The following is an 11742-nucleotide window of genomic DNA, read 5'->3' on the forward strand; positions in this document are numbered from 1 at the left end:
TTAATTCAAACTCCATTAGTATATGGTCACTCTTTCCAATTGGTGTTTTATACTCTATTTTGTTCACAATATGTTCAGAAGTTAACATTAAGTCTAGTTTCGATGGTTCCTCATTGTTTCTATATCTAGTATTTTCCTTAACCCATTGTGTTAGGGTGTATTCGATGGTCATATCCAGTAGAATATTGCTCTAAAGTTCTTCTCCCCCTTTTACTATCATTTCTTCCCAGATTATATCTTTTGCATTAAAATCGCCCATGATTACTGTTTCCACCCTCTTTCAGTAACTCGTTTAGCACATTCATTGTGTCTTCCAGTAATTTAGAATGTTCGCTATCCACCAAGCCTGTGTTTATGGTGGTATATACAATGCTACAGATTTTCTGCTTTTCATCTTTTTGTTTACAATTTTGATCATAATAAATTCTACATTGCCTTGGCCTTCATTGATCGTTGTCACATTTAGACCCTTTTTGGTCAATATCATGACACATCCTCCCTACTTGTCTGATCTATTTTTCACCCAGGGGTTGTATAGATCTTGTCCCACTATGCTTGTTGATAGAGGTCCTTTCAATTTTGTCTCTACAATTCCCATGATGTCAGGCTTTTCTATTTCTAGATAGTCACTTAGTTAATTGATTCCAGAGATCACGCCATCGATATTTGTGTATGCCAATTTTATTTTCATATTTTCTTTTCTTTTTTATTCAACTTTCCATTTTTAATGTACCATTTTTTTAGTCTCAAGTCCAGCACTCTCCAAAAAAAACTCGTTTTTTCCGTCTCTGTTCTTTTCTCATTTCTATCATTAACAGGGGTGAAAAAGGATTTGGGAGATAGGGTTGATGAAAGAATATTAGGATGGTTTGGACACATGGAAAGAATGAGTGAAGAAAGACTAGTAAAAGAGGTATGGAAGGCAGATGTGGAGGGAGTGAACATGAGGGGACGTCCTAGGATGAGGTGGATGGATGGGGTGAAGGGGGCTTTGGGGAAGAGGGGAATGTCTGTTGAGGAAGGAAGGGAGAGGACGGAAGACAGAGGTGAGTGGAGAATGGTTGTATATGGATGATGTTGTGACTGCATGAGGAGGAATGGGCGGGGAAGTGGGGGGTGGGGTAGTATGTGTGAGTAAATTTTGACGCAGCCCGAAGGGATTTCTCCCCGTCCTCGCCTTATATGCAAAGGGGGACGGAGAGGGGGGGTCGCCGATTAAATGAAGCGGCCTCGCTGTGGATGTACTGTGTCTTGCGACACTGCTTCTGACCCAGGGCGGTGGGCAGGGTGCAGGGATGACCCGTCATCCAGGAGGTGCTCAGATGAGAGGAAGGGTGGGAGGGGTGTGGAGTGTATTTAGGGATGAAATGGGTGGGAGTGTTTTTATGCCTTTCCCTTTTTGGCTACCTCCCTTGTAAGGGGGAAAAAGCCTTGGTATATGTATGTATCATTAGCTTCAATTCTGAGAGCTTTTTCTTTCTCTTTTTCCTCATCACTCATTTCCTTTTGTATCCATATATGTTTGAATTTCTCACTGTTTGCCAATTCAACCGCTTTCGATAATACCTCCTCGGCTATCATTTGAATTCTTATTTTTATTTTCAGAGGTCTATGTTGTTTTTCTTTTGAATATTTACTATCCTGTGGATTTCATCGATTTCTTTATCAAAATTTTGCCTTTCATCCTGTAGTTCTTTCAAAACTTCCTTAGCTATTTCCTTCTCCTCCTTTTCTCTCTGGTATCTATACATATCATGTTTTTCCTGCATACCATGGACCACAATGTACTTACCTTTGTCAATTGTGTCTCTCACCCAATTTTCCTTTTTTTTTCTAATTACTTTCATAAATGTTTCTTTTCTATTTTTTTCCATCTGCTTTTGTAATATTTCTCTAAAAGATATTTTTTTATTTTCCTGTTCTTGTTTCCATTAATTTTTTATTTCAATAAGATCTGTTTCTTTGATTGACTCTTCCACTTTTCCGGTCACTACTTATAATTGCTCTTTGACTTCCTTTTTCAGTTCTTCTTCCTTATTTTTGTTCTCATTTTTCATTCTTTCGTTTTCCCTTTTAAGGATTTCAATTTCGCTCTTTAGGTTACTTAATTCTTTAATAATTTTCCCATTACTCTTATGCAGAGTAATCAATTTCCTAAGTACAGCTCGGTAATCCAATTTTAAATCTATGATTTCTTCCATTAAGTCATTTACCTCGCGATTTCTTAATGCATTACTATATCTAATGTGTGTGTGTGTGTGTGTGTGTGTGTGTGTGTGTGTGTGTGTGTGTGTGTGTGTGTGTGTGTGTGGGTGTGGGTGTGGGTGTGGGTGTGGGTGGGGGTGGGGGTGTGTGTGGGTGTGATCCGAGAGTCCGAGGAAATCAGCCTAGCTGGGAAAATATTAAGTTTTCTAGAATATGGTGTCGATGTACGTTCATGCCCCTATAAGGAACTGGACGTCTGCGGAAAGGGTCCATGAGAATGGCCCAAATATTCGAGCTAGGCCAGTGACTAAAGTAACCGGATGAAGACAACTGAAAAAGGTTCACTAGAGTCACAGACATTTTCAGTGTTGGGTTCTACCCCTTAACCCTCGATTTTTTTTTTTTTTTTTTTTTTTTTTTTTTTTTTTTTTTTTTTTTTTTTTTTTTTTTTTTTTTTTTTTTTTTTTTTTTTTGTAAGAAGTGTCTCATATTGCCAGACACCATGTTTTACCATGGTGCAGCCCTGGACACAACCGCTGGTTGACATGGCTTTTGTTTACAGCCCCTTGCTGACAAGGCTTTTGGCGTCAGACTGACTCCTCCAGTGTTCCTCTTCGTAATAAATGATCTCGCTAGATTCAAACTTGATTGACACTGTAAAGCAAATGAATTTCGTCACATCGACAAAAATGGCTGAATTCATCTTTTGCTAAAAAAAATAAAGAATGAAAAATGATGAAGGTGTTTCATGTGGGTCTTCAAGATTTTATAGGGAATAGACAATATCAGACTCGAAAACGTTTTCATACTAAATACATACCTGATTTGAACTAATTAAATTAAACTGTCAGAACGTAGATTTATTGTGGAAGCTGATAAAACAGTTTCATTAGACAACGAATGGTATAAAGTATGGTTCGAAGTTCGAAATCAATCGTAGGAAAAATTATGGAAACTATCATCAGAGATGCTATCGAACATCATTTAGAAAGTAACTAATATATAATAACCAGCATGGATTCAGACGGAAACGTTCTTGTGTGACTTACTCGAATTCTACAACACGGTCATCTCGAATTATGACAAAAGAAACAATGTAGATTTAATGTATCTAGACTTAGCAAAAGCTTTTGATACCGTCCCCCAACGGAAGACTATTTACTAAATTAGCTTCACACGGAATAAGTGGTAGCCTATTAAGTTGGACTAGTACAAAGGTGGAGCATGCCATAACTAGGTCAGATGCGAAATCATAATAATGATAAATAAAAAAGTAAATAAAAATTATAATAATATATATAATAATAAGTAAAAAAAAAAAATCAATGCATAGGTATAGTTACATAATAAACAAACAGGTAAATAGTACATACATACATATACCAGGGCTTTTTCCCCCTTGCCAGGGAGGTTGCCAAAAAGAAAAAGGCATAATTTCATTCCCACCCATTCCATCCCTAAATACACTCCACTCCCAACCACCCTCCCTCCCATCTTAGCACCTCCTGGATGACGGGTCAATAGTCAAATGACGGGTAAATAGTAGATAATAATAAATTGACAGATAACTAATAATAAGTGAAAATCAAGCAAATAATGATAAACAAACAGATGAATAATAAGAAACAAAAAATAATATAAAATAAATGGCAGTCATTACAGAATCTTGCTTAGCGTTTATCTAAACGAATCTTAAAACTTCGAACTGAACTACATTGCACTGCCTCTGCACCAAGTTTATTCCATTCATTGACTACACGGTTGGCGAAGTTGTTTCTACCCACTTCCAAATCAAGTCTATTTCCTGACAGTTTGAGACCATTATTTCTTGTCGGATTCTCATTCAGTGTAAATATTTTGTCATTTTTGATATTAATTCCCTTTAGAATGTTAAAGACCTATATCAAGTCACCTATGAGTCTAAATTTTTTTAGGGAAAACAGAATCATATGTTTTAGTCGATTTTCGTATGATTTATTTTTGATGTTTAAAATCAGTTTTGTGGCTCGCCGTTGTAGTATCTTTTTCCAATCTGTCAATGTCTTTAATGAGATTCAGTTGCCATATGGAAACAGCATATTCCAAATGAAGTCAAAAGATCGCGCAATCAGTTCTAGAATCTTATTTGCTATCTCAGAGGCTGAAATGCTCCGCTTAGATGATTTAAGATCGTTACTGATAATTACGCCGAGATCTTTTTCACCATTCACTTTTGTTAACGAATTTCCAAATAACTTGAAATCGTACTTGCTGTTATTTTGACCTATGAGCATAACATTGCATTTAATTGTGTTAAATTTCATTAGCCATTTTTCAGACCAATGCAGTAATTTATCTAAATCTTCTTGAATATCTTATTGATTTAAGTGATAATTTGCCACTCCGCACAGTTTTGTATCATCAGCAAGTTTGGAGACAGTAGATTTTAGATCGTGGTCTATGTCATATATACTATGAATAGAAGTGGCCCAAGAACGGATCCCTGAGGAACTCCTCTCGTGACATTCTTCCATCCAGAAGTTTTCCATTTAAAATAATTTTCTGTTTTCGATCATTCAATCAATTTCTAGTCCAACTTAATAGGCTACCACTTACTCCGTGTGAAGTTACTTTAGTAAGTAGCCTTTCGTGGGGGACGGTATCAAAGGTTTTTGCAAAGTCTAGATATATTAAATCTATATTGTTTCTTTTGTCATAATTCGAGATGACTGTGTTGTAGAATTCGAGTAAGTTAGTCACGCAAGAACGTTTCCGCCTGAATCTATGCTGGCTATCATTTATCAAACAGTTACTTTCTAAATGATGTTCGATAGCATCTCTGATGATAGTTTCCATCATTTTCCTACGATTGAAGTCAAACTTATAGGCCTGTAGTTATTTGGTTTCTTTTTGTCACATTTTTTAATATGGGAGTAACGTTAGCTAGGTTCCATTCTCTTGGGACATCTCCGGATATGATGGATTTCTTAAAAATAATTTCTAATGTAACAACAATTTCATTTTTCATTTCTTTTAAGATTCTTGGATGCCAATCGTCAGGCCCTGGTGTTGTGTTAACTTTGAGTTTTTCTATACACCTTTTAATTTTTTCTTTTGTTATATTTCCCGTAGTAAGTTTACCCTAGATTTTTCACAGGTTTCAGTTTGGAGATCACTTTGATGTGTTTCGTTTACGAATACTGAGCTAAAATAGTTGTTTAAAATATCACACATTCCTTCATTTGAATATTCAAGCTGACCGTCAGCAGACAATAGTGGACCAATGTGATTCTTAATAACCTTTTTATCTCTAATGTAACTAGAGAACTCTTTGGAATTCTCTTTGGTTTTATCAGTGATATTCATTTCGTATTGTCGTTTTCGATTTTTTATTATCTTTTTTAAAATTCTCTGTTTTATTACGATTAAAGTCAAACTTATAGGCCTGTAGTTATTTGGATTCTTTTTGTCACCTTTTTTAATATGGGAGTAACGTTAGCTAGGTTCCATTCTCTTGGGACATCTCCAGATATGATGGATTTCTTGAAAATAATTTCTAATGTAACAACAATCTCATTTTTCATTTCTTTTAAGATTCTTGGATGCCAACCGTCAGGCCCTGGTGTTTTGTTAACTTTGAGTTTTTCTAAACCCCTTTTAATTTTTTCTTTTGTTATATGGATGATGTTGTGATAGCATGAGGTGGGATGGGCGGGTGGATGGGGGGTGAGGTAGTATGTGTGAGCAAAATTTGACCCAGCCCGAAGGGATTTCTCCCCGTCCTCTCATTTAATGCAATGGGGGGACGGAGAGGGGGGTCGCCGATTTAATGAAGCGGCCTTGCTGTGGATGTGCTGTGTCTTGCGACACTGCTTCTGACCCAGGGCAGTGGACAAGGTGCAGGGATGACCCGTCATTCAGGAGGTGCTAAGATAAGAGGGAGGGTGGAGAGGTGTGGAGTGTATTCAGGGATGAAATGGGTGGGAATGATTTTATGCCTTTTTCTTTTTGGCTACCCCCCTTGTAAGGGGGAAAAAGCCTTGGTATATGTATGTATGTATGTATATTTCCCGTAGTGAGTAAGATTACCCTAGATTTTTCACAGGTTTCAGTTTGGAGAGCACTTTGATGTGTTTCGTTTACGAATACTGAGCTAAAATAGTTGTTTAAAATATCACACATTCCTTCATTTGAATATTTAAGCTGACCGTCAGCAGATAATAGTGGACCAATGTGATTCTTAATAACCTTTTTATCTCTAATGTAACTAGAGAACTCTTTGGAATTCTCTTTGGTTTTATCAGTGATATTCATTTCGTATTGTCGTTTTCGATTTTTTATTATCTTTTTTAAAATTCTCTGTTTTATTACGATTAAAGTCAAACTTATAGGCCTGTAGTTATTTGGATTCTTTTTGTCACCTTTTTTAATATGGGAGTAACGTTAGCTAGGTTCCATTCTCTTGGGACATCTCCAGATATGATGGATTTCTTGAAAATAATTTCTAATGTAACAACAATCTCATTTTTCATTTCTTTTAAGATTCTTGGATGCCAACCGTCAGGCCCTGGTGTTTTGTTAACTTTGAGTTTTTCTAAACCCCTTTTTTATTTTTTATTTTGTTATATGGATGATGTTGTGATAGCATGAGGTGGGATGGGCGGGTGGATGGGGGGTGAGGTAGTATGTGTGAGCAAAATTTGACCCAGCCCGAAGGGATTTCTCCCCGTCCTCTCATTTAATGCAATGGGGGGACGGAGAGGGGGGTCGCCGATTTAATGAAGCGGCCTTGCTGTGGATGTGCTGTGTCTTGCGACACTGCTTCTGACCCAGGGCAGTGGACAAGGTGCAGGGATGACCCGTCATTCAGGAGGTGCTAAGATAAGAGGGAGGGTGGAGAGGTGTGGAGTGTATTCAGGGATGAAATGGGTGGGAATGATTTTATGCCTTTTTCTTTTTGGCTACCCCCCTTGTAAGGGGGAAAAAGCCTTGGTATATGTATGTATGTATGTATATTTCCCGTAGTGAGTAAGATTACCCTAGATTTTTCACAGGTTTCAGTTTGGAGAGCACTTTGATGTGTTTCGTTTACGAATACTGAGCTAAAATAGTTGTTTAAAATATCACACATTCCTTCATTTGAATATTTAAGCTGACCGTCAGCAGATAATAGTGGACCAATGTGATTCTTAATAACCTTTTTATCTCTAATGTAACTATAGAACTCTTTGGAATTCTCTTTGGTTTTATCAGCGATATTCATTTCGTATTGTCGTTTTCAATTTTTTTTCTCTGTTTTATTACATAAATTTGATAGTCATTAGGTGCACCCGAGCACTTGCATTTCTTATAAGCCTGTCTCTTTGAATGATTGAAAACAGAAACTTGTTTTAAATAGCAAAACTTCTAGATGGAAGAATGTTACGAGTGGAATTCCTCAGGGTTCCGTTCTTGGGCCACTTCTATTCTTAGTATATATATAAATAGTATAGACCACAGACTAAAATCTATTATCTCTAATTTGCTGATAATACAAAACTGTGCGAAATGGCAAATAATCACTTAAATTAATTAGATATTCAAGAAGATTTAGATATACTGCAATAGTCTGAAAAGTGGCTAATGAAATTCAACACAAGTAAATGCAAGGTTATGCACATAGGTCAAAATAACAGTAAGTACGATTACAAGTTATTTAGAAACTCGTTAACAAACGTGGATGGTGAAAAGGATCTCGGCATAATTGTCAGTAACGATCTCAAATGAGTATCGCTGATAAATCCAAAGAGAATCCCAAAGAATTAGACAGTTACATTAGAGATAAAAAGGTTGTTAGGAATGACATTGGTCCATTGTTATCTGCTGAAGGTCAACTTGAATATTCAAATGAAGGAATGTGCGATATTTTAAACAATTATTGTAGCTCAGTATTCGTAAACGAAACACATCAAAGTGATCTCCAAACTGAAACCTGTGAAAAGTCTAGGGTAAACTTATTCACTACGGGAAATATAACAAAAGAAAAAATTAAAAGGTGTATAGAAAAACTCAAAGTTAATAAAACACCAAGGGCCTGACGGTTGGCATCCAAGAATCTTAAAGGAAATGAAAAATGAGATTGCTGTGTGTGTGTGTGTGTGTGTAAATTTGTAGTTTCTATCTACTTTTTTAATGTACTGGTGTTTGGAGAAACAAAATCTGAGAGGTGTCTTTTTTTTACTGTCCCAATGTTCTCTCTGATTTATACATTCATGCAACCTCCGATGAAGTGTCAGGGGGTTGCCAGATTCTACATATATATATAAAAAGGTTGCTATATTTTAATGTGGTTTTAGCTCTGTTGCCACCATCACTTTCAGTTCCTTTCTCTCCTTAATTACTGGTTTTAATTCTATTGACCGTTCCTTCTATGTTATTATATTTCTTCATTTACTTTCTTGCCCCTTCACTTTAGTAAGTATGCCTTTCATCATATCCTTTTGTAGTAAGAAGTAATGTTTCTCAATGGGGTGAATTAAACGTAAATTTTCTTCTTCGTTTCTTCCGGATAATATTACACTTCTACAACTTAGTTTGATTAAGTACACCAGAGGACTTCCACCTGGGATCCCCAATCCACTCACCAAGCGAAGTCTGCTCTGACGTCACTACTTAATTCATCCAATAATTTTGACCGTTACAAATAAGTGCCCCCTCTTAAGGGCGTGACTTATCTTTTGCGCACCAATTATTTTTCTTTGACTGTTACACTGTCTCAAACAACAATACTTACGCAAGCAATTTTGGTCACGAAGCGGAGTGGCTCAGAGTTTACATTTCGTCACATCAGCGCCAGTATCGATACCCTAACTGGTGTTTACAAAGTTTAGACGGTGAGCGAAATTATGCAACTCTGCAAATCCGTCGCGGCTATTGTTTTCAAAATATCAAACTCGTAAAAATGAATTTATCGCCACCTACCCCTCTATCTACCTACTTGTCTACTACTTTCATCTACCAGCCTCTTACATGTGGTTAGAATATAAAAAAAAATGTTCGTCGCGTCGGGTTGAGTGACAATGGCAGGCGCCGGAAAGGCTCCTCTTCCATTGTAGTCGAGAAGCGTGGTCTCTTTTATCCGACGCAGATGTCAGGGCGTTTTCCCCGAAACGCTGGCAGCTTTCATTATCCGAGCAAGTTTTGCCTGGAAGCCTGGTCTTCGGGTCACTAAGAACAACAATATTCCTTGCTTGAGATCCTGAGGAAACAATAGAGGGTCCTTCAAGAGTTGGTTTGAAGACGTTGGACTACTTCTCACTCCATATGTGTGTGTGCTTGCGTGTGCACGCTTGACATCGAAGAGGTTTCCAACAGTGAGATTGGTGCTCATGGAAGATAAGAAATAATACAAGCCCTTTAGCAGAATCTTGGTATGAGGATACATATAATGTTGGGATAATGGTGGTATCGGGAAATATTCATGAATAAAATTAAATAGACTTAACTGTATAAGCATGCCGAAATGGATATTATTTCCGTTCACCTAAGCAACAATATACATTTATGAAGTTGTTGCTCGATTGCTAAGATTATAACGGGAAAGGGGAACTGGAGGTTTTGGTGGAGAGGATTGGTGATGATCCTCTATTGCAGGGGTATTGTTAGTTTGTGAGGGGACAGTCTCTATGTCGAAGCCACGGGGGATTCTTTTGATATGATCTTTGTGACCTTGAGTGGCAATGGTATGTCTGAACTTGTTGCAAAGTACAAGCAAGTCGGTTTGTGCATTAGGGAAGTCTATGGGGTTGAAATGTGATGTATCAATGGGTTCCTGTGCAGTCGGCACGTCGGAAATTGTGATACAAAATTGAGAAGTGGGGAATTCGTCATCCATGACTGATGTGTGAAGGGTATACTTCGAAAACGCAAATGTTTGTACCAACTGTGAGATGGAGGGGTGCGTTAATGTCATGGCAGTTAAAATTAAAGTGTGACCTTTGACGTAGAGCTGATGGCTGAAAGCAGGAAAATGCCATTGACACGGCAAGTTTCTGGCATGGAGTACATCTGTGTTTTGTGCTTGAAAAACTCGTATGTGTTTCTTTGTATACTCACGAGGGAACAACATCTTTGGGTTGATAAGCACTGTATGAGTGTGTTTGAATGTAGATAACACTTCCAAGACTGGAGTGGATTTGTTGTTGAATTCCTCTAAGAGGGGCAAGAAGATGTCCAGAGTTGGTGAAAAATCAACTGTATTTACTGGGTGTTTTGTCCTGAGTTTTGCCTATTTGAGCAGGCGGGAGGAGTTAGTGTGTCTTTTACGTTTGGAACTCAAGTCCACAGCTGTCAGTAAAGTAGCAGAGTTAGAGCTGAGAGAAGGTGTTTGGGTGACGGTGCCATTTTTGCTAGCAGCTGGTGCATCCTCATGTGATAAAACACAGTGAATTTGAATGGGGGGGGGGGGGCTTCCCAAAATGGTGACAAGTTTTGTTTCAGTGCGGAATTTGTGGAAACTGTGTACCGACATGATGTTAACCGGGGAACCCGTATCGAGAAAGTTTGTCACTTTGATATCGCTAGATGTATCATTGAAAGTTGAGGAATGGGAAAATATGTCTGGGATGTTCAGGGTATGTACCGATAGAGTTGATTATTGAATATATGGGTATGGAGTCTTTGTATTCTGTAGTCACAAAGGAGATGGGCTACATGAATCCCTTGCAGGAGATGTGTTACGTGAATGCCTTGCAGGAGATGCGTTACGTGAATGCCTTGCAGGAGATGTGTTACGTGAATGTCTAGCAGGATATGTGTTACGTGAATGTTTAGCAGTAGAGCGATCTATGGATTCTTGTTTGTGTTGCCTCCGTGCTAGCAGCACACGGCAACGATCACTCGTGTAAAAAATGTACCTTGATGATCGCAATGTATGTTTGGTTGTGAAGGGTATCTATGGTATCACGTGTTAACGAGGTGTCCTGGTCTGTGACAGTATGTACAAAATAATTGTGTTTTTGAATAAGAGCGTTGGTGTGAGCGATATCGAGTGCGAGATGTATGTCTTGATATCGTGTTATGTGAGGGTGATCCTGTGACCTGGGCTAATGTGTACGTGGGTGCGATAGGTACTGACTGGCTCTGTATCTGAGCGATAGCTTTATCCGTATCAGAGAATTTTCTGGAGAATTTGCCTAGTGTGATACGTGGTGTAAATGGAATTATGCTAGCTTTCTGGATTGTCTGGGTGTATTAGTGAGAGTAGTTGAAAGTATACCATGAGTGAGACTACGTGTTCCAATGCTATTTTGTTGCCTGAGGCCCAGTGTGAGTTTTTGAGGCTTTCTCTAAATTTACGTTTAAATGTTGAAGCTATTTTGAACTTTTTTATGGCGTGAGGGCCATGATTGTAAGTTTTTGTCAAAGAGTATAGGGAGAAGTGCTCCAAGTGGCTCAAATGCAACAAAGTTTTTTTTTTTTTTTTTTTTTTTTTTTTTGGTTATACGAATTCCTAATATTCGTAGGTTTCTTCAAACAAATCAGACTGAATGACGTCACCAGCTAATGTGTTATTCTTAT

The sequence above is a fragment of the Oratosquilla oratoria genome, chromosome 1 (genome assembly GCF_046742065.1).
Source record: "Oratosquilla oratoria isolate Oo_2021 chromosome 1, ASM4674206v1, whole genome shotgun sequence".
Classification (NCBI taxonomy): domain Eukaryota; kingdom Metazoa; phylum Arthropoda; class Malacostraca; order Stomatopoda; family Squillidae; genus Oratosquilla; species Oratosquilla oratoria.